General features: G+C 46.3%; 1 protein-coding gene across 16 annotated transcripts in view; it reads left to right on the top strand.

The window, feature by feature from the left end:
* Window positions 1-23428, top strand: part of FOXN3 (forkhead box N3) — a 417615-nt gene that overhangs the window by 99734 nt on the left and 294453 nt on the right. For 9 of the 16 annotated variants that reach the window (XM_021098352.1, XM_021098365.1, XM_021098361.1 and 6 more), the window contains one exon: window positions 13173-13288. The gene's annotated coding sequence lies outside the window, so the exon portion shown is untranslated. 16 annotated transcript variants of the gene reach the window in all.

The raw sequence follows: 23428 nt of genomic DNA, 5'->3' as shown, positions 1-23428 counted from the left end.
CTTCCTTCCCTGTGGAGATAGAGGAAGTTCATACACCCTGAGGCCAGCTACCCCCTCTGTCCCCAGTGGAGACATTTAAAGCCAATGTCACAACAACAATTTGAGAATTCAAAAGAAAAGTTTCCAATCCCAGGAGAATTTTGAAATTTAAAAATGTGAAATTGGAGAATAGCCCAAACGCTAACTCAACATCCAGGTGAGCCTCTTAAGAGGGAGGCCCTCCTGGTCAATTTTCCTCCTCCAAGAGCTGACCCTGTGACCCCCCCCCCCCCAGCCTTGTGTGACAAACAGCAGAGAGGCTGCTCCAGGAAAAAGCCCACTCACACTGGCTGGCCGTGCTTGCAGCTCCAGCCAGGGTGCTGAGCTGGTTGCAATGCCCACTCTCAGCAGGGTGGTTATGTGGCCCGGGCACTCTGCCCCCAAGGGCAGCGTCTGTGCTAGAGCTTCGGGTGGATTATAGGAGAGTGCAGGGACCACCTGTAATTCTTCCCCATCCGTCAAGCTGTCTGACCACTCACTAGCTCGTGCCTGGTCTCCTGGGTCAAGGTGGCTTCTGGCCTCCGAGGCCGGTCTGGTCTTCACGTTCCCTCTCAAAGGGTGCTTGGAACAGAGTGTGGCAAGGCCCCTGGCCCTTCCTTTTGAGAGGAGGTAGTGCCATTGGTTCCAATCATACTGGATCCACCTTGACCTTGGGCCTTTTCCCTCCTTGCATTAAGAATTGGGTGGTCAGGAGTTCCTGTTGCAGCTCAGTGGTAATGAACCCAACTAGTATCCATGAGGACGCGGGTTTGATCCTGACTCCGCCGAGTGGGGGAAGGATCCGGCGTGGCTGTGAGCTGTGGTATAGGTCACAGACGTGGCTCAGGTCCTGTGTTGCTGTGGCTGTGGTGTAGGCCAAACTGCTGCAGCTCTGATTTGAGCCCTAGCCTCGGAGCTTCCATATGCTGCAGGTACGACTCTAACAAAAAAAAACAACAAAAAACAAAAAAAAAAACAGAATTGGGGTTGTCAGGTGAGTGGTTCTCACCTGCTGTCTGTGCTTTGCTTGGATGCAAAAGATCGTGGGTGCCTCTTAGGCTATCTGTGCCCTCAGCTTCAAAACACATCAAACAGAGACTGTTGGCATGAATGAAGAGAAGGTGAGCCCTGCTGCAGCTGAGACCTGCAAGCCAAGCTGAGCTCCCCAGCGCCTGTAAATTAAATTCATGGTGGGAAAAAACAAAGCCAAGCGATACCAAATTCCTTCCTCCTACAGAGACGGGAATCTATCTCAGCTGTGCAGAGTCCTGTGCAAGAAGCAAAAGAGGCCCAGGAAGCGGGTGGAGGTCAGCGAGTGCGTTCTGGTCTGGTGGAACCACAGGTGTCCTTGCAGTTTTTCACATTCTGAAAACATGAAACTTAGAAGTGAAAATTCCCTTGAAATACCAGTTCTCATAGCGCTTTGCCTAATAACTAGTTGGCCAGAAATTCAGTTCCCTGTTGAGTGTTTTGTGCCTTCATTTGCCACTATCTCAAAAAAAAGTATTTCATTGAAAAATTAAAATGAAACGTAAACTAAAATTTAAAAGCAAGCTGGGGGTGCCCTTGATTGAAAAACCCTATAATGCCGAAGAGATGGCAAAAAAAAAAAAAAAAAAGGAAAGAAAGAAAGAAACGAAGAAAAAAGGCCAAGGCCATTCCCATGTAAAAACATTCAAAAAGGTTTTAAATTATAGTCAAATTGCTCATTAGGTTCCTGGCTTCAGGCTAATTGATCTAGAGTCAAGGGCATCCAAAAGTCGACACTTTTGTGCTCAGGGACACTTTCTCAGGCCTGTGTTCGTCTTATTTCAGACAAAATTCTAATCAACTCTCTTATTTGGTTTCCCAGCCCCTGGCACATTAGATCTGAATCAAAGCAGGGAGGGAACGGCCAGAGCCAGGCCACTTCGTGTGGCCAGCTGATACCCTGACAGCCAGGGAGGGACCAGTGGAGGCCAGAGAAAATTAAAATGTAAATACAGGGATTAGAACATCGCAGTGGCGAGGGGCCTGGTCCTGTGTGTGCTGCCCTGTGTCCCCTCCTGCCTCCTGCTCCTGTGGCTTCTGAGGGCCCGTCTGTATCATCATGTGCATCATGCCAGCCAAGTCATGAGAGAGATTTATAACAGGCTGAACCACATGCTGCCATACCCTGCCCAATTCATTGTTTTCTTATACAATCTGTTTTAGAAATGTGTTCTCAAAAGGGACTAAGTCATCGACTCTTGAATTGGAACGTCTTTTGGAAGGCATCGGTTGTGCCAGCCCTCCAGGAGAAGCCTCCCTAGAACGCTGCTCATGAAGATGCCTTCTGCTGCTTCATGAGCTGCCCCCGGCCAACCTAGAACACATTCAGTGGCCGGGAAAAATTCAGTCCTGCCAAGTCCTCTTTCATCGAAATGTAGCATGCCCAAATCCCAAATCCAGTTAATTCTTCTTCTTCCTTTTTTTTTTTTTTTTTTTTTTTTTTTTTTTTTTTTTTTTTAGCATGTGCAAGTTCCCGGGCTAGGGATCGCATCGGAGCTGTAGCTACTGGCCTGTGCCAGTCACACCAATGCCAGATCTGAGCTGTGTCTGCGACCTACACCATGGCTCATGGCAATACCAGGTCCTTAACCCACTGAGCAGGGATCAAACCCGAGTCCTCATGGATACAAGTCAGGTTCATTACCACTGAGGCATGACAGGAACTCCCCAAATCCAGTTAAAATTCTTGATATTCTGGGGGTTGTGGGCAGGCGGTCATGAAAAACCTAATTACAGTGATGCCCATTTTCCATAATCCAGTGGCTGTTGGTCCAGGATGGTTTCCTTCCTTAAGGAGCTACATTAGGATTTTTCCAGAGAAACAGAACCACAGTGCATGTGTAAGTTGTGTGTGTATATATCTTTCTATTAAGGAATCCATTCATGATGGAGCCTGAGAAACCCCTGGCAGGAGACCCAGGAGAGCTGGTGGCACAGTTCCAGTCCAAGGCCAAGGGTCTGAGAACAAGGAACGTTGGTCTAAATTCCAGTCGTGTTGTGGCTCAGTGGGTTAAGAACCCGACCTAGTGTCTGTGAGGTTGTGGGTTCAAGCCCTAGCTTTGCTCAGTGGGTTAAGGATCTGGCATAGCAGCTCTGGATCCAGCATTGACATGGCTGTGGCGTAAGTTCTGATTTGACCCCTGACCAGGAACTTCTGTATGCTGCAGGCAGGTGCGGCCATAAAAAGAAAATAAAAATAATAGTAATAGAATAAATAAAAAATAAGTTCTAGTGCAAGTGTAGGAGAAATCCAAAGCCTCAGTTTGGAAACATGTAGAAAGAGTGAATTTTCCATAATAGGCTGTTTGTTCTATTCAGGCCTCCAGTGGACAGGCTGACTCCTGGGCAGTCTGCTTCACTCAGTCCATTGATTCCTATCTCATTGAGAAACACCCGCACAGACACACCCAGGATCGTGTGTAGCCAAGTGTTAGGGTACCCTGTGGCCTCGTCAAGTTGACACATAAAATTAACCATCACAGCAGGCTAATTTATTCGCCTTCTTCTTGCTGCTTCCAACTCCCCTTTCACCCCAAAGCTCAAGGAGCCACTATCCACTGTTCCCTCCAAGGTCCTCTCTGAGGAGTGGCCAGGATTTAGGATGGGACACCTGGGAAGGGAGGGGGTTTGGGGCATGTGACAGGCTGAGAGGATGTGGCTGAGAGGATGTGCTTGGGGGTGGGGGGGCAGGTGTTGACCTCAGCCTCAAAGTGGACCCATCTCCTTCCACCACTGTGAGAGGAATGTAGGTGGACGAGGGCCGGAGAGAAGTATTGCCTAAATTCAGCCACCAGCCCTGGTTGATCTCCACGCCCATTCATCTGACACTTAGTATCCATCCTTTTATAAGTATTGTTCCTATAGTTATTTTAAGTCCTTTACCACCTAATACATTTGTGACCATGCCTAGAGGCAGTATGGCTCTTGGAAGGAACATGCGATCTGGTGACAGAAGGCAGAGTTCTGCTGCTGAACATGTGACCCCGGGGCCAGTCACTGACTCTTGGAATCTCAGTGCTCTCCAGAAGGAGGTGAGATGGGCAATCCTGGCCAAGCTAATTCGCAGTATAATGTCATAGTCAAACGAGGTGACCTCTATGAAACACCAATCAAGTATAGATACAGAAAGGGAAGCGAACCTCAGGAACAGCTGTTTTTATTGCTGTGTCTCTGCCCCTTAGGTTTGTAAGTACTGGTCAGGATTGGTGAGTCATCACTGCCTGCCCTGTGGATACCCGAAGACTAGGCTTTATATTGGAACCTAACATCCTCTGGAGATTGCTTATAGAAAGTGACATGCTTGGCTCGGTGGACACGAATCTGATTAGTGTTAGTATCTATGAGGACGCAGGTTCCATCCCTGGCCTTGCTCAGTGGGTGAAAGATCTGGCATTGCCATGAGCTGCGGTGTGGGTCACAGATGTGGCTCGGATCCAGTGGTGCTGCGGCTGTGGCTGTGTCATAGGTTGGCTGCTACAGCTCTGATTCGTCCTCTGACCTGGGAACCTTTGTATGCCGATGGTGTAAAAGACAAAAGACAAAAAAAAAAAAAAAGAAAAAAAAAAGTGACATGATTCTTTGACCAAGGCTAATTCAATTTAGGAAAATACTAGTTGAACTTTGCCTATCTTTTGTAGGATAATTGTGCCATAGTCCCTGCAAATAAAGTCGTGGTTTCTTTAAAACATGCCCGTTCACAGAGTCATAGATCTGCACCTTTAAAGCTTACAATTGATTGTTTCGTATGAAAATTGTATTCCAGTGAAGCAGATCAGCATGCAAATCTAAAGTGTGGCCATTTTCATCTAGATTGAATATTATTAACTAGCCCAAGGGATGGGTTGTAATTAAGATTTTGAACAGCTTACTTTGGTTGACTGTGATGAGTAACCCCAATATTTAAAGTGGCATCCCTGTTTGAATAATGGGAAGACGGCCCAACGAGACAGTTATTTACACATTTTAGCTTTTAGATGTGATGAAAGAATTTGACTTTTCTCCACCGGTCCAAACATTTGATAAGAGCACAGAGATTTGAACTTGATGCAAATAAGAGAAGGTTCAGATTCCAGGGAAATCACATTTCTTTCTGAATGATGGCAGATTTCCATCTTATTAGCCACTCATTCATTCCTTTTTTACATGGATTTAGGAACAAAGACCAAGTGGGGACAGATGAAGCCCTTGTTGAGCGTTTATGCTTTTGCCTCATTAAAACTGTTGGATTTACTGCTTGCTAATGCAGCTCTAGTTAGAAGGGAGAACAACTCTTAGCTTGGATCCACTTTGCAAAGTTTGCAAGACCTCCCCCTGCCTTTCACTGAACTGATGTGGCCCACTTCTGAAAGCATCTTCGTTCTGGTGCAGTAGTAAGATAACTGGTCTTAGGTGAGAAGCGATGCTCACCTTTTTTTTTTTTTTTTTTTTTCCTATGCACGCCGTTTTAAAAGAAGGAAATAAAGTTCTCCATTTCTCCCAGGAGAAGTTAGTGAAAGGCTCCATGCACATTTGCACCACCTTAAGCAGATATCCAGCAGGCTAGGTTGGCACACAGCTCATTTCAGCCAACCGTATTTTCAGGTGTAGCATATGTATTTAGTACATCATTTGATAATGCTAAAAAAAATATTAAAGCAGTGTGAGACTAAAGGAGAAAGAAGATGAATGTTAGCATTCCCCTGGGGTTCATGGGTGAAGGAATTAACACAGCGTGGCACTCTACCCTAGCTGTGTTTGTTTCCATGGCAACAGCTACGTACATGTTTCAGACTATCTACAGTGACACAGTTGCAGAAATAGTAGCTTGCAGGTTTCTGATATCGCATCAGTGGACAGGCAGCACGCACTATATTAAGTAAGTGTAAAAGAATTTAAAATATAGCTCTGATTCAGATGTATATTAGCTCAGCTAAGCGATGTATCGGGGATTTCGGCTTTCCCCTTCCTCACGACAGCAAAATCTGGGCAAAGTTGAAAGTTGCAAGATTCCAGTCAAACAATTGTCCTTGCTTGGGTAAATATCATCAACTGAAACAAATGTGAGTGAGTTACAAAGGTAAGAAAATGGCCTTGGCAGGTGACATATTTAAGGAGGATATTGTCAGTGAAGTTAATTTTTTGGAGGGGGTTGGTGATGGATAAGGAATGAAAGCTTTGGTTGAAAATAAAAGCAAATCTTAATGGGTACCAGAATCTTTAACTGCTGCTGAGTTTATGGCAAGTGATGTATTTGAATGTATCGTGGTAAAAAATGCTTTTTATATAAAAATGATCAGATGAGGAGCAGAGAGGTCGATTGGGTAAGCAGTTAAAGAGAAATTGGGGCTCCATTGTCTTTCTGAATGCTTATGTAAATATCTCCCTTCTCGCCAGGATGACCCTGGTTTGTCTTTGACATTCGCTGTTACTTTTTGGTACCATTGACTGTTCTGTGTGTTTATGTTATGCTGCCACGTTGTAGCCTGATAAGACTTGAGTGTTGGTTAGAGAGCAGCCAAGTAAAGATGATAGACTTGGTAAGTGTGTGACTTTGCAATCAAATTGTACAGTAATTTAGGAGGAGAAGTGTTCAAATGGGTATTTATTTACAGGCTAGACCTCTGCTTTTGAATAGCAGCCTAGGTATTAGGTTAATGGATTTTGATGTGCACGTTATGATTGCGGGAGCTTTCAAGTATGTTGTAGTTCAATTTATACTGAGTTTTTAATGTCACAATATTTTTATTTATGCCCATTATTCAGTGTAAGCCTGCATTTACCTTATAGTTTTATTATTCGTATATCAGTGAAGAGAATGTATCATGGCATGGTGATTTAAGCTTATCTGTTCATTGGAGGAGAATCCATTTTCTGACCATAGGTGGACTTTTACAAAAAGTGTCTGTGCAACTCTTGTCTGTGTGAGATCGTTGTTTTTTGTTTGTTTGTTTGTTTTGTTTTGTTTTTATGTGCACAGGGAACTCTCTCTGGCATCTACTGTACGTTGTTCTTCACAGTCATTATTTGATTCAATATTCAGTGAACACTTATGTTGGGGGGGGGGGTTCTGGAGCTTCCTGAACGCCCGGGTATGTGCAGGGAGGGCTGGGACAGATTCTGAATGATAAATCAAGGAGTGAACCCTAGAGCGTTTGACACCTCCCTCCCCCCTTTTTTTCTGCCTTTTTTAATCAGTGATCCAAAATGCAGCTAATGTTGAGGGGTCCCGTTGATTCCCATCTGTAGTCCCAGCCACCCGAGATGCAAAGTGAAGTTTGTGTCTTCTGTGGGGAATATGTTTCAGATGGTGGCTCCTACTCAAGGTAGCTCCTTTTGCAGAGGGGGAGTCTCTCTGCTTATTTCCCTACTCAGGGCTGTAGTTTTGAGATCCCAGCACATCGGGGGGACCCACAGCCCTTCCCCCATGCCCTGCGTTGCCTGGCACGGGCCCAGGGGGTCACGGTGGGCAGCTTCTCTCTGTGACAGCTGCAGGAAGCCACCTGTGCTTGGCCTCTCAGAACCGAGGAACCAAATACCATGGGTATGAGGCTTTACTTGATGTTCTGCTATTACATTTGAGGGGCCCTGGAAACTTTGGGTTCATTAGCCTTGAGCTCTGAAGCTGGAAATCAAGAAAAGTGCCAGGGAATGACTTTGGATGATTGGTTCAGTTTTTGTCTGTTCGGGAGGGCAAGCCCTTCCAACAGCTGAGACGTTGGTAGAATTTTTTTCATCACCCCTGAATATTTTCCAGTGTTTAAAAAAACAAAAACAAAAAAAAACTTCCCCAAACACCGGCCTATGCCATATTATGTTAACTCTCTCGTAACCTTAGAAAAACCCATCAACCAAATGTAAACCCCTAGGCCAAACTAGTCATTTGAATGTAAAATCCTGGCAGTCCTTGTAGGAAACTCTGTTGCTTCCATTTGAAGGGCCAGGAAATTGATTTGGAAAAAAATAAATACGAGGGATTCCCAAATAGTGGCAGCATGGAACGAATGAGAGAAAAACGAAGGTAGAGACTGATCTTATTACCAGTCTTAAAATGGTCATCGAATTGCCAGGATAAACTTCCTGGGGCAAAGCTCATTTGAAGTCTCCCCTGCCCGGTCATCTCTGAAGGTTCTCAGTGCTCACAGGGTCAGAGCCAGTCCCCACGCTGGCAACCAGTGCGCTTTCCGCCATGAGTCCCTTTCTGGCCTTTGCCGTCCCTCGGTCTCTTTCTTGAGCATCCCTAGGGTGCTAAGAACTGTATCCTGGCCACCTGGGGAGGTTCCTGGGCCTTGGCTCTTGGTGCTGTCTCTGCCCAGATTCCTTCCTTCCTAGCCTCAACTTCCTAGCCTCAATTCCCATTCCTCCAAAAAAACCTTACCCATCTCTCACTCTTGCCCTCAACTGAGGTGATTTTTCCATCGTTCCTGTTCCCATGACAGCACGTATTTCACTGTGTTTTTATGACTTGTGTCTTTTCTTAACTGTGATGTAAACGTATCAAAGACAAAGAACCCTGATCGAGGCACTTCCGGTAGCTTTTGCCATACCTGGAAGAGCCCTTCAAACTTGTAGTTCGTGGCATTCTTAAAACCTTGCCAAGATACCTGTCATTGAACAATCTTCTGCTCAGAGGAAGTCTGTTGGATACTGGGATTCCTCAGGTTTATGTCTGTCACGGCACCAGGCATCAGGACAAACTCAGCCACCTTCAGATGCTTCCAGTCTTCTGGTTGTGAGGCATCATCTAGACACAGAAATCAGGTGAATGGCTGATATTTTCTTCATTTGCACCAAATCAAAGATTTTAGAGCCAGAAGGGACCATAGGGAGCTAAACTCCTATTACGGAGAAAGAAAATTGTGAACTTGAACTGTTAAGTGACTTTTCCAAAGCCACATAGTTGGTTAGTGACCCAGGTGTGGGGATCTAGCTGATATTATCTGTCTCCTGAGCCTTCCTGGCTGTGGCCTTGGGTTCCTCTGAAGACCCAGCCAATCAGCTGTTGCTTTCTGCCCCTTGTTGGGATTGGCTGGCTTTCTTTCTGTAAACACTGTCATCCAGCAAGAGTCCCGTTGACCACTCCTTGCTAAAGGCTGATATCACTGGGATAGAATTAAAAACAAAAGCGGACTGAGAGCTGAACGCAAGGGGGCCGAGAGCAATGCTAGCAATTCTTTAGCCATCACCTCGCTGGCGCTACGGCAGCTGCTGAAATCGGTCAAGTTCAGACCCTTAAAAAGAGTGGAAAAAAGAAAACACATACTTTCCAGCGCCTGGGCGCTGCACAGCCGGGCCAGCTGGGCGTAGCTCCGTGGCCAAAAGATCGCTTTAGTTTCAGAAATATGAGCCCCCGAGCTTACATCCAGGGAGGGGACTGTGGCTGCAAGGGGGCCTAATTTGGCCTAACATTTCTGGCTTTCCTCCTGCCCGCAGTTCTAACAGACACAGCTCCTATGGGAAGCCCATAGTCTCTAAAGAAAGAAGCAGCCCTCCATGTTGACATAAGGAGCAGGCTGTGAGTGTGTGTACGTGTGTCTGTATTTAAAGGCCTGCATCTGAGGTTGAAACCAGCTCTTTAAGAGGGACTCTTGGTTTTCTCTGTAAACGTGTATTTCCTCTGGTCTGGAGTTAACGTGTTAAGGGAATAAAGCACAATTCAGGTTTCTGAGTTGGAAGCCTGATTAATCTCTCTGCCAGTTACATATGGAAATAAATTAGTAAATGGTCCATCTGGGATGAAACTACTGCAGAGATGATAAATTATCACCGTCATATGTCTGTGTGGCTGCAGACGGAGTTGTGCTTACCAGGAGCTGCTGAAAGATTACTGGATGCTCTGTCGTGGTCAGAGGAATAAAAGTTTAAAAAAAAATGAGAAGTAGGAGTTCCCTGGTGGCCTACCAGTTAAGGATCTGGTGTTGTCATTGCTGTGGCTCAGGTCGTGCAGGTTCAGTCCCTGGCCCGGGAATTCTACATGTGGCAGGTGCAGCAAAAAAAAAAAAAAAAAATTATGTAAAAAATTTACCTTGAAATGTTTCTCGGGAGGATGGTTTGGTTGATGAACTGCTCTATCTGTAAATATTTAAAAAGAGAATCTGAAGGGCATTAGAAACAGTTCACTTTCATATTTTCAAAAGCCAATACAGTAACAAGTGTTGATTGGTACCCAGTGTCTGTGAGTAGGATAGTATAGTTATATATACAATAAAAATATACCCCTGTGTAATATTGTACTTTACAATTTTCATAGCAAGTTCTTGTCTGTTTTCTTATTTAAATTTAAAAGAAGGTGGAGCAAGTCAGTGTCTCTAATTTTTTTTTTTTTTTTGTCCTTTTGTCTTTTTACGCCTGCACCTTCGGCATATGGAGGTTCCCAGGCTAGGGGTCGAATCAGAGCTATAGCCGCCGGCTTACGCCAGAGCCACAGCAACACGGGATCCGAGCCGCGTCTGCGACCTACACCACAGCTCATGGCAACGCCGGATCCTTAACCCACTGAGTGAGGCCGGGGATCGAACCTGCAACCTCATGGTTCCTAGTCAGATTTGTTTCCACTGCGCCACATCAGGAACTCCAAGTGTCTCTAATTCTTGATGGATGAAAAACTGAAGTTTAGGAAGTTAAGCATCTTGCCCATAATGACGCGATGGCTAAATGGCAGATCTGGATGACCAACCCGTTCTGAATCCAGCTTCCTTTCCAATAGAGTCTTGCATGATAGTGAAAACATTCCAGTTTCCCATCATGCATCTAGCTGCACCGTGAGCCTTCTATTTATGTCAGTTTTCTGAAAACAAAAGACATACCTTTTTGATTATGAAAAGTAGGGTCTCTAATTGGAGGTGCAGGTTATTGGGTTAACTTTGGGGGGGCATGTTTTATTTTTTTTTTTGATTGAGGTATAATGACATAAAATTATGTTAGGTTCAGGTGTATGACATAATGATTTAATATTGGTATATATTGCTAAGTGATCACCACAATACGTCCAGTTGACATCTACCCCCTTACAGAGTTTCAAAAACATTTCCTTGTGGTGAGAACTTTTAAGATCTACTCTCTTAGCAACTTTCAAGGATGCAACACAGAGTTATTAACGTAGTCACCCTGCCGTAAACCGTCTCCATGACTTAACTTTATCTCACTGGAAGCCTATACCCTTTGATCTCTTTACCCATTTCTCCCACCCTCTGCTTTAACTTTGCCTTTTGACTAAGGCTCACCACTCTCCACTTGAGTTATGTTGTAATGCTAAAACCATCAATGCCCTTAGGGGCTTTTTAGGTGTGATAACATTTTGCCCCTTTGCAGAATGGCCCGAGGCTACTGTGACATCCAGCTTCTTTTGCCTACTTTAAAATTTTCTCTTGTGTCTTCCTCCAGAGTAAACCTTGAGCAGTTCATCCTTGAAGCAGCCGAGGTGCCCCCCTCTAGAAAATGCAGTACAAAAAATACTGGACTTAGAAATCATTCCATCACCTGGGTTATCCGTCTCAACACACAGATAGCAGATGCCGCTGGGGGCGGGGTGGGGGGGTTCTTCTCACAAGAAAGAGAAGCAGGGGGGCCCCTAGCATTTACTTGTCTGTACCTGGCAGTAACCTTGTCTCATCCAGATCACCTCCAAGTTACTCACCTTTCAGCCAGACCTGGTTTCTCCATGACCTGAATAGCCCTCACGCTGTCTTAACTCTAGGCGTTGACTTCAGCTTTCACCTTTTCCCACTTGGCACAGTTCTGTCCAGGTCTCAAGGCCCACCGTGACTGTCCTTGGGATAATGCTTTCCCTTACCTGCCTCCCCACCCCAACCAGAAACAAACCTTCTAACTGTTTGTCAGAGGCAGTAACCCAGTCTGTCTCTCTTTGACTTGCCTGCGGACCTGTCCTTCCTGCCAGAGTGGACAGTACATTTCCCGGAGGCAGGGATGTCATCTTCTCTCTCTGACTCTTCCTCCCTCTCCAGTCCCTAGCCTGATACTTTGTCCTCAACTGAAGCTTGACGTGCCGTAGAGTTATTTTATGTTACAACTATAGATTCAGTGTCTTTGGATCGGGGCTAAATTAACGATTGAAGATGTAGCAGAATCACTCGGAGGGCTTGTTAAAACAGATCGCTGGCTCCACCTCCGAATATTCAGATTCAGGGGTTCTTGGAGGGGGCCAAGAGTTTGCATTTCCAACGAACTCTCAGGTGACATTGCTGCTGCTCTTTAGGGACCATAGTTTGAGAACCACTGAGCGAATGAAATTATTTGCTAACATTCTCACAGTAAAGCTCCTAGGCACATACCATTCCTTTCATTAGAGTCTGTTGATTGATGTGTCTTCCTCGAGGGGGAGGCCAAAAAAATCCTCCATCAGAAATTATTATGCAGAATTCCCTTCGTGGCTCAGTGGTTAACGAACCCGACTAGGATCCACGAGGTTGTGGGTTCCTCTGTCCCTGGCCTTGCCCCGTGGGTTAAGGATCCAGCCTTGCTGTGAGCTGTGGTGCAGGCTGTCAGCTACAGCTCCTGTTCAACCTCTAGCTTGGGAACCTCCATGTGCAGCAAGTAAAAAAAAAAGCAAAAGAAAAAAAGAAGTTATTATGCAGTCTATCGCATGTGCCAATTTTCTGTTTTGCAAGATGATCGGGTAACTGTGGCCCCGACACGTGCAGCCCATTTTGTGAGTTTAGGTCGATGAGCTCTCTTTCTCCAGGAATAGAGCCGGAGTCATTTTATTTGACAACAGCATAGAGAGTCATTGACTTTGCAGCTTGTATGCGTGGTCCGCCCAGAGGTTCAAGGCCGCATGAGTGGTGGAACGTTGGCCTTGAATGCTTGCTGCTGCTCTGAAGTTTTTCTTCTTATAGGTGACTGTTTCAGTGGCAGCTGTAGTAAATTAAGATACTCTCACCATATCCGTGGCACATATTTCAAATCTTTGCGTCCTTTTATGCCCCGTGAAGCAGTTTCAAGAACACTATCATGAAAGACCCAATGCTTCAACACCTTTCCAAGAAATAAAGAGGTACAGTCCCAGGTGACTTTTTTCCATGGACGTGTGTCATCTTTTAGAGAGTCAGGTCAGACGGCATTCGCTGTGGTTGAGAGGGTTCTCTCCCCCGCTGCTCTAATCCCGTCTCCCTTCTGCTCTTCCCCACCAGCCACTAGACGTGTCATCTCCGAGAAGACCGGCGTTCTCTTGACCATGGAGGCCTCTCTGTCCTTTCTGTGACTGGAGCAATGGTGACCTCGGTTTCCTGGACCCATTCTGACTCAGGTAAGCGGGCTTTGTCTTTCCCAGCTGGCTCCCACCTTGTGGAGGTGGCACTGAATACATGAAATCCCAAAGTTACATTTAAATGCAAATTCCAAATGGATTGTTTCTCCATCACTTGAAAGAGGGCCCCCCCTCCTTCCTCCCAATCTTCTTCATAATCAATTTATGCAGCTGGTCGGACTGACGATGTGGTCCATCAGCTTAGGGATTAAGATAATGAGCATGTTGGAGTTCCCATGTGGCTCAGCAGGTTAAGGCCCTGGTGTTGTCATTCCTCTAGGGGCTCGAGCTGCTGCAGTGACATGGGTTTGAGCCCTGGCCCAGGAACTTACACATGCGGTGGGCCCGGCCAAAAAAAAAAAAAAGATAATAAGAATGTCAAGTCACATCCGTATTTAAAATTAAAATTTTGGTGTGTGTCATAGACACACAAAGCGATGGGAACATTGCTGGGAATTTTTGTCTAGACACTGTCATCTACCGTATGTTGTTCCTTTAAATTATTTTCTTTCCTGCACTACTGTGTTTCACCTGAATTATTTTCATCTTTCTAATGTTGGGCCTTTTGAGTTTCATAAGTATGACTGAGTATCTATTATGTGTTCTTGGGACAGGTGGGGATAAAAAGCTATAAGGCATATGAAAATATGAGATATATCCTTGTGCCACTCATGCCTTAGCCAAAGGGGCACGACTTACTTGCAGGAAGATGGCGGGGGTGGTGCTCAGCTTCTGGCTGGGCTGTGCCCTCATGGTGAATCGAGAGGCTCTGACGATTGGGACTGAAATAATTAGAGAAGAATTCACGGAAAAGGGGGACCGCCAATAGGTTTTGTCACCATGGACGTTAGGCCCGGAAGGCGAGAATGAGCCAGTCGTGAGTCCAGCCAGCGAGGGCTGCCTGGGCTAGACGGGTCTTGGAGGACCCCGAGACTCAGTCCCAGCCGGAGCCGGGTGTCCCCACAGTGCTTGGGGCCTTTACGGTGGCCCTGAGGAAACCCAACCTGCCAGCCTCCTCCAGGGGACCCCAGTCGCTGTTGCCCCAGCCCTGGCTTGGCTGCTGCCTTGCCAACCTTCTGCTTTTTTGGGCTTGTCACACCTGGTTGTTTATGCTCACACACCTGCGCCGGTCCCCTCCACGTTCTGCCTGGCAGATGTGGCTTGACAGTGCCCTGGGATGAAGCAGATGCTGGTGAGAGCAGTTCCTGGAGAGTCACAAGGTGTGATTCTGAGCTGAGACGTGGAATGGAAGGAGAGGAAGCAGAAGCCAGGAACAGGAGTTCGTAGGTTGTTGGCAAGGGTGCACCAGGAGTTCTGGAAGCTGGAGTTCCCATTGCGGCTCAGTGGGTTAAGAACCTGACACAGTGTCTGTGAGGCCTTGGGTTCGATCCCTGGCCTTGCTCAGTGGGTTAAGGATCCAGTGTGGCTGAAAGCTATGGGTAGGTTACAGATGCCTCTTGGATCTGGCATTGCTGTGACTGTGGCATAGCCGCAGCTGCAGCTCCAATTGGACCCCTAGCCTGGGAACCTCCATAGGCCGTGGGTGTGGCCATAAAGAGAGAGAGAGAAAAAAAAAAGAGTTCTGAAAGCCAGAATTCAAGGCTGAAGCTGGGCCATCTTCAGGGATGGGAGCCCAGTGGGCTGATTCATCCTGCAGTGGCCCAACCAGCCCTGTCCTCACCTCGCTCTCTCAGATAAAGCAGTGGCCGCTTTTAATGCTACAAAAGCATTGAATCTGAGTAAGTGCATCAGAAACCAGAAAATATTTACTTTCTGACCTCTTACAGCAAAAAAAAAATGTGCCCTGGGTTTTGAGGGTGCTGCCGAGGGTCCCCTCCCGAGGCTCTGTCCGCCAGGCCTGCGTGGCCCCACTCCACCTGCCTAGGGAGCTCCAGTGCTTCTGGAACTGAGAGCCTGGCTGATCCAGGGGCTTGGACCTTCCTGGCATCAGAGTCCTGGGTCACCAGGAAGTGGATGAACCGGAAAAACTGTACCTGTGTTCTCTTCCCAAGAAAGTGATTGCCTAATCCATCGCAGCCCCGCCTCTCCTAAGCCTGGGGTGGGTCCACCAGGGCGTGCCAGGTAGGGCCCGCTGCCTGTGAGCAGTGTAAGCTGAGATGGTTTTTACATTTTTAAACGATTGGAAACAATTAAAAGAAGACGACTATATTCTGCCTTGTAGAAATGATATGGAATTCAGAGTTCCATGTCCCCTGATGAAACTTTACTGGAACACAGATGTGTTTATTCCTTTCCGGATCCTCTATGGCAGTTCGTTTGTGTGGTTGGTTGGTTGTTTTGGCTGTGCCTGCGGCATGCCGAAGTTCCCGGGCCAGGCATCAAACCTGCACCACAGCAGCGTCCTGAGCTGCAGCAGTGACAATGCCGGATCCTTAGCCTCTTGAACCACACAGGACCTCCTTGAGCAGTTTTTAATGCTACAAAAGCCTTGAATCTGAATAAGCGCATCAGAAACCAGAAAGTATTTACTTTCTGACCTTTTATAGCAAAAAAGTGTGCCATCCTCTGGCTTAGACAATTGTGTGATGCAGGTGTTTGCAAAATTAGAGGAGTAGAACTTTTTCCCTCATAAAGAAAATAGGCTTGAAGGATAAGTAGGATTTGAATAAGCAAGAGAGGAATCTTCTAGATTGCAATAGACCATGGCTCGTACTGTAGTTGGATTTTTCTGTTCGTCTAACTTTCAGTTAAAGCCGTATATGGCATTGAGGCTATTTCATGTCGGGAACCTGGTCACGAGGGTTGTCTGGAAAATGAGGCATTCAGGCTTCTGGGTTCACGAAAACGTTGGAACAAATCAGCACCAAATTAAAATATACCCTGCCTTGTGGAACTTTTTTCTTTTTACTTGGCACGGGGTGTGAACTGTTTTATTTTAAACCCAATAAGCATTTTGTTCTAAATAGGGTAAACATGGCAGATTCGCCATAAGTAAGCTGTGGTGTTTCATCTTGGCAACATTTCCCCAAATCCGGTGGGATTTTATGATACTGTTGAGTAAAAACTGCAGAACGTTGGAAATGTGGCTTCTGGTTCTACCGACTACGGGAGCCAGGGCAGGTTGTGTCTACTGGGGTTAAAACCTACACCCCAAGCCTCAGGGCTTAGTGCAATAAAAATTTATTTCTCACCCAGAGTGGCTTTCCTGCCTCCAGCGTTCTGAAGTTTCAAGCCCCTGCCCCCATCTTGTGACACCTTCCTCTCCAAATGTGGCTTCCTGGTTGCTTCAATGTGTGAAAAAAAAAAAGGAGCTGAGAAGGCGACACAGCCATTCTTAGGTGCCTCAGTCTAGAACTGACTCAGGCCAATTGCACGTCCACCATCCAATGGCCAGAATAGTCACGTGACCCTGTCTCACTGCCAGGAGGCTGGAAAGTAGGGATGGTTGGAGTGCCCCCCAACCCCCGCCCCTGTAACACCCGGGCACTGTGGGAATAAAGCCCAGACTTTATCTGCGCTTGCATCTGCTCACCACTGGAGGGTAATTAACCCAGACATACATTTTTTTCACATGGCTCATGAAAGGCTCAAATAAGACACACGAAAGACCTGTAAACGGTACAACAATGGTGAAATATGTAAGGTGTCATCGTCCCCTAATTTCTTTATCAGGTCTCGAATGCTGGAGGGCTGGAGTCAGGGTGGTCCCACACACCCTGTATGCCCGGGACCATCCTAGCCTTTGCCAGTTGACCCGACGTAATTATTGTACAGCCCTTCCTTTCACGTGGTCTGCTCACCCTCGCCTGACCCCCCCCCCCCCGGTCATCCCTGAAGACTCATGTGAGCCACTGTACATTGAGCTGCTTCTAAGGGTCACACCATTCTAAGATTTTGCCCGCCTTGGTTCATTGGATCCCCCAAACAAACTAGCGAAATAGATAGAAGTAATCTCACTTTAAGATGAGGTGACAGATGCCGAAAGGTTTGCATTGATCGCAGAGCTAGCGAGTGGCACTGCTTGGCTTTGAATCCAGGTCTGTCTTGTTCTTAAGCAGATTCCATGGGATCGCTTCACTCATCTTAGGACGATTGTGCCCTTGACCATACGGGGCCCCACTCCCCTGACACTGGCTTAGGACTCTGTTCCCAGACCACGCACTGGGAGAGGGTGACAGCCCTGTGTGTGAGTGTGAGTCCAGTCCTTCTTGACCCTGATGAGGAGACAAGCCGTGGAATCACACAGTGGTTCTACAGAGCCAGCAGATAGCAGGACCAAGGCTGGAAGCATGGCTCCTGACTACCAGTTGGTCCCTTAATTTTCTTTTCTTTCTCTTTTGTCTTTTTAGGGCCACACTGGCCGCATATGGAGGTTCCTAGGCTAGGGGTCAAATGGGAGCTGCAGCTGGCAGCCTATGCCATAGGCACAGCAATGCTAGATCCGAGCCACGTCTGTGACCTACACCACAGCTCACAGCAATGCTGGGTCCTTAACCCACTGAGCGAGGCCAAGGATTGAACTCATGTCCTTATGGACACTAGTCAAGTTTGTTACTGCTGAGCCAAAACAGGAACTCCCCACCTCGTCTCTTTCCACCCCTCTTCCCTGATGTTGACAACGGCAGCTTGTTTGAAAAGTAAAAACAGCATTTTACACACAGGGAGAAAAGATTTTATTTTGAAAACCTAGGGTAGAGGAGAACTCCAGCCAGTGAGGACTTGCCATGTGCTGTGTCGTTGATCCAAACAGACATCTTCCCAGTATAAACAGCGAGTAGAAACTGAGTTCTATGTTCAAGGAGCTTGTTGACAGATTTCTTTATTAAAAAAAAAAAAAAAGCCAAACCACAACCAAAGACCAGTTTGCTTGTAGACTAATATGTCAAAAACCCATCTACTCATGAGATGGTATTAATTTCCCTAGTTCCTGGTCTTCCTAATCACTGTTCCAAACTGACCCTGGGGAATCAAAGAGAACAGTCTCTGAAAGATGGAGCAAGGGTGGCAGAGTCCTCTATTGCATGGCTTGCTTCGAGAAACCCCCCCAGAAAATTATACATGTGCTTCCTAAATGTACAAAGACAACTAAAGGAAGTCCATTATGAAAGAAAAATTAGATGGAAATTTCTAATGCCATCTCATAAACAATATAGGAATAACTTTAAAATATTCTGCTTTAAGCATGCATTTAATTTGTGCTCTGGGAACCAAATAATGTTGCTAAGGTAAAACAGTCTAATAATGATTTATGTAAATTTATTTGTACAAAGTAATGGTGTAGTTGCCTATAGCAAATTGCTTGGAATATGAAATGACATTTATGAGGTCTTTTTTTTTTCCCCTCCTCTGAATGAATACAATAGAGAAAATAAGCCATTCCAAAAGAAAAAAAAAAAAAAACAAATCCATGTTCAAAATGGAGTCTGATGCCCAGAAAAAGCAGAGGCAACTGGACAGGTTAGGGGGTGTGTAAATAGTCCAGAACCCCAATTTAGTAGTTCCCCTTGTGGCACAGTGGGTTTGGCGGTGTCGCTGCAGCATCTGGATGCAGGTTCAGTCCCCGGGCAGGCACCGTGGTTTTAAGGATCCAGCCTTGCCACAGCTGCAACATAGGTCAAAACTGCGGCTGAGGTCTGATCCCTAGCCCTGGAACTCCCTATGTTGTGGGGCGGCCAAAAAAAGAAAACAATGACAGCAACAAACTCAATTCATTGTTTTCTTGTGATGGTCTCATTCTTTGAGCCATTTGTAAAGCCACACAAAGGGTGTGTATGTTAGATTCTTAGAAGGCTAGAACCCTTTATTTCAGCGATCATAAGCTGTGCCAACACCAAAGCTCTTTCAGAAGCACCGACGACAGATCACTTGTTGTCACAGTGCCCTGAGAGACAGGGTACTTATAACACGGGGTGCCAAGAGGCCAAATGTAATTAAAAATCGGGTGATTAATCTCCGTTACCACTTTCATGCCACGGGAAGTTATGCTGGAGTCATAAATGGGGCCCAAATGTGAATAAACAAAACAAAAAACCCTCCCCAGGACTGACGCATAGCCCTTTGGGGAGTTTTCCTATGACTGCCCTGTTAGCACGCTTGGTCATGGCTCTAACGTGTTTCCCGGAAATGTTTCATTACATGGAAATCCCTATAGATGTAACAGAGACAGTTTCTGGATCTATGCTTTGGCCTCACAAATAAATGCCCAGTAGAATTTGCCAGGACCTATACTATTCGGAAAAGCTATGATATAAACACCTTTGTGATGGAGAGCATCGAATTTTTTTTTCTCAGCATATTTTTACTGTCTCACTTGGTCATCAGCCTCATTTCTGTGAGGTGGGGAAGTGTGTGTATTCTGTTGTGCAGAGAAATTGAGGGGCTGCAGAAAGGAGACATCGGCAGGGTGAGGGGAGAGCCTTCCCCACGAGTGTCGGTCCCACTGTCACATCACAAACTAAAGCAGATGAAAGAGATTTGCGCGCTTTGGAGGGCTTGCTTTATGTAAAACAAGTGCAGCGTTTGGGTCCCTCATAAGCCATCGTGGAATTGCACCGACGATGCCGAGGGAAAGGCTTTGTTCGATTGGACAGGACAACTGCTGTGCTGGGGCCAAGGCCTGAGGGCGGACGCTAGGGCTCCTGAGAGACAGGGCATAAAGCTAGAGCAGGACTTTAAAATGAATGAACATTGAATGAGACCAGCGCTGGCTTCTAGGAACCAGGGGGTGGCCTGGGTGTTCAGCAGTGCCAGTTAAAGTTCAGGTCCCGTAAAAGCGGCAGCTCGCTCAGTGGGTTAAGAATTGGGGATTGGCTTGGATCCCACGTTGCTGTGGCTGTGGTGTAGGCGGGCAACTGTAGCTCTGATTCAGCCCCTAGCCTGGGAACTTCTGTATGCCACAGGTGCGGGCCTAAAAAGACCAAAAAAAAAAAAAAAAAAAAAATCGAGAGCTTATGGCTTGTGTGCCTTACTTGTGGCAAGGATCCCGGGGGAGGCAGGGATGTTAGGGCAAAGATAGTCACCCTGGTTTAAGATTCCTGTCCCCACCTTTCTAGCTGAAAAGCCTTTAGGTATGATTTCTGAGCTGTGGATTTCTAGGAAATAATGTAAGTTATCGGAGCCTCCATTTCCCCATCTGTGAAATGGGGATAATGATATTTACCTTAAAGAGATGGCAGGAGAATTCAATAAAATAATTCTTACAATATATTTGGCACAGGGGTTAGGGGGTTGGGTGAAATAGGTGGAGGGGATTAAGAAATACCGACTTCCAGCCATAAGAGAAATAAGTCACGGGAATGTAACTCACAGCATAAGCAAGAGCGTCAGTAGTGCTGTTATAATTGTACGTGTTGAGAGATGTTACTGGACTTGTGCTGCTGCTTCTTCTTTTTAGGGCTGCACCTGCAGCATATGGAGGTTTCCAGGCTAGGGATCGAATCAGAGCTGCACCTGCTGGCCTACACCACCGCCATAGCAATGCCAGATCCTCAACCGGCTGATCAAGGCCAGGGATCGAACCTGCATCCTCACCGATACTAGCCGGATTCGTTTCCACTGCGCCACAAGGGGAGCTCCCTTTGGTGATCCTTTCCTAATGTAGTCTATGGTCAGATCACCATATTGTTGTAGCCCTGAAACTAACATAATATTGTATGTCAAATTTACTTCAATAAAAATTAAATACATGAAATACTTGGCGCAGTGCTTGGCAGACAGTAAACACTCATTTTATGGCAGCTCTTGAGATGATTATAATTATTATTACTTAAACATGTATGGTCCCTGGAGTTCCCGTTGTGGCTCAGTGGGTTAAGGACCCGACGTTGCCCTCTGTGAGGATGTGGGTCTGATGCCTGGCCTCGCTCAGTGGGTTAAGGATCCAGCATGGCCACAAGCTGCAGCTCTGATTGGACCCCAGCCACGGGACTTCCATATGCCGCAGGTGTGGGCTGTAAAAAGGAAAAAAAAAAAAAAGAATGTATGGTTCTGACTGATAATGGGAAATGAGATTAAAATCCATCTTTTATTCAACGCAAACTAATCAGAAAGAGTTGTTTCTGTGTACCGAAAGATAACGAGGGAAAATATGAGACTTCATTCATTTGTTCATTCAACAAATGGCTCTCGATGTAGTAGGCCCTTTGCAAGCTGTTTGCTGCGGATGGAGAAGCCCCATCCTGAGCTCTGATCCCAAGGGCTAAGGGAGACTTTTCCATGTAAGCCTTGTGCAGGCCACTTTAATACACATGGTCTTTGTCCTCCAAGAATTCAGAAATTAAGCTGGTCGAAATCCTTCGTTGTTGCTGAAAGCCCTGGTTCGGCTCCAGACTCTGCAAGCGAGTTTCCTTGAGAACCACCATCTTGGCTGGCAGAAGAGCAGGTGTACATCATGATGAATGGATGGGAGTCTTTGGTGACTGCTTTCTTCTGCTGTCTGCCTGCAAACAAGGCATTCACATCCTTTGTACCTGAGTTCTTGGCCCATCGTAGGTCAGGCCTCTAGGCTGAAAGTGTGAATACCCCCTTTTGTTAGACTTCATTTCCATGAGAAGCATACCTACGGCTTTCTTATCAAGGGTTGACATGACTCCGATGTAAAGTGTGTTGATTTATTTTGTTGAGATGGACACATAGTTATATCACCTTTGAGGAGGTGTTTCTCAGATGTTCTCTGAAGGAAGGCGAGGAAATGTGAAACATTCTCAAGAGAAACGAGCAAAGAAGGAACAATTCTCAGATTTGGGATCTACTGTGTCTGTTTCAGTGGTTCCTGGCCACCAAGGGGCCTCCTGCGTGGAAGGCAGAGGGATTCTGGTGTGCTTGCTTGAGTTTACAGTCTAATGGGGTGTGTGTGGGGGGGGGGGAACAGACAAATATGTACAAATAAGTGTTCAAGGTGGACTTTTCCCCAGTGCAACATAAAGAGAAAAATCAGCTCAGGACATCGAGTTCCGTATCCCTTATTTGGAAAAATAGAAGGTTGGCAACCTACGCCTCTCTCAAAACTATTTTTGAAATTTTATTGTGGTGCAAAATCACGATCTGGGAAGCCCCTGACTCGGCTTCTCTCACACCTTCTCTTTGGTGCTACCATCACCTCCCTTACTCGCCTCCTTACCGGCTCCTGCTGCTTTTTACTGGAGGTCCGCAAACTGTGGCTTATTCTCCTTACTGAAAAGGAGATGAGCTCGTGTTAGACACATACCAGCAATTAAGCCTTTCTTCGTGACTTAAGGAGGAGGGGGAAAAAAAGCATTTGAAAAGACAAGGAAGCCTTTGTCCACAGTGCTCAGGGTATAGGATCACAGTCACACGTTTGTCTCCTGGTGGAAACCTGGCAGACCCCATCCCCCTGCAAAGGCACAGGGTGAGCCGTCACTCTAACTCCTGCAAAAAATGCTATGTTGTGCCATTTCCCTATAGTGGACGTATTTATGTGTCTGCGTCTATTTTGCTCTCCCTCTGGTGTATGCATACGAACTTCCCCAATGGATATTTGGGCATTAACCAGGAACCGAGTCTTTTGAGCCCAAACTCAGAACTGTGCTCACATCTCACAGTTCTATCAGTGGTGGTAGCAAGGTAGCTCAGGTGAGAGGTTTGGGGTTTAATAGGATAGAGTTAGGCTCAAAGGAATAATTGAGGCAGGGGCATCTCCCAGGGAGTCTGAAGGATGAGCTTTTTGTTTTGTTGAATATGCCAAACATCCTTTTAGCTTTGTTCCAGTCCCATCATCTTAAGGGATGAGCTGTTTTTGAAATGGATACCCATCGAAGGAGAACGGCACCCAGATTGGCTTTGTTCGTATGGCCTCTCGTAATGAAGGAGGGGAAGGCACTTTTGTAAAGGGCATGAGACGACCCCAAGCCCAGTCAAATGGTCTCTGTATGGCTGGACTTTCCACCAACTCTCAGACCCTAGTCAATGGTTTGTTGTGAAATGAACTCATCTGACAGTGAGTAGGTTAAGCCCAGCGCTCAGCGTTCCTTTATTCTTGCTAGACGCCAAGGAGACCTCACTGCCTTTGACTTTTCCCTCTGAAAACCAGAGGATGTCATTACTTCAGAGAGAAAACGCATGATTTCCAGGGGAGCAGGAGAGACAGGAAATTAGTTGTGGAAGCTACTGGAAGGTCCCCATTACTTGCCAATTAGAATTTGATAGACTTTCTCTGTGATT

The sequence above is a fragment of the Sus scrofa genome, chromosome 7 (assembly GCF_000003025.6).
Source record: "Sus scrofa isolate TJ Tabasco breed Duroc chromosome 7, Sscrofa11.1, whole genome shotgun sequence".
Classification (NCBI taxonomy): domain Eukaryota; kingdom Metazoa; phylum Chordata; class Mammalia; order Artiodactyla; family Suidae; genus Sus; species Sus scrofa.
Note: the sequence above shows the minus strand (reverse complement) of the source record. Positions and strands in the feature narration are given on the sequence as shown.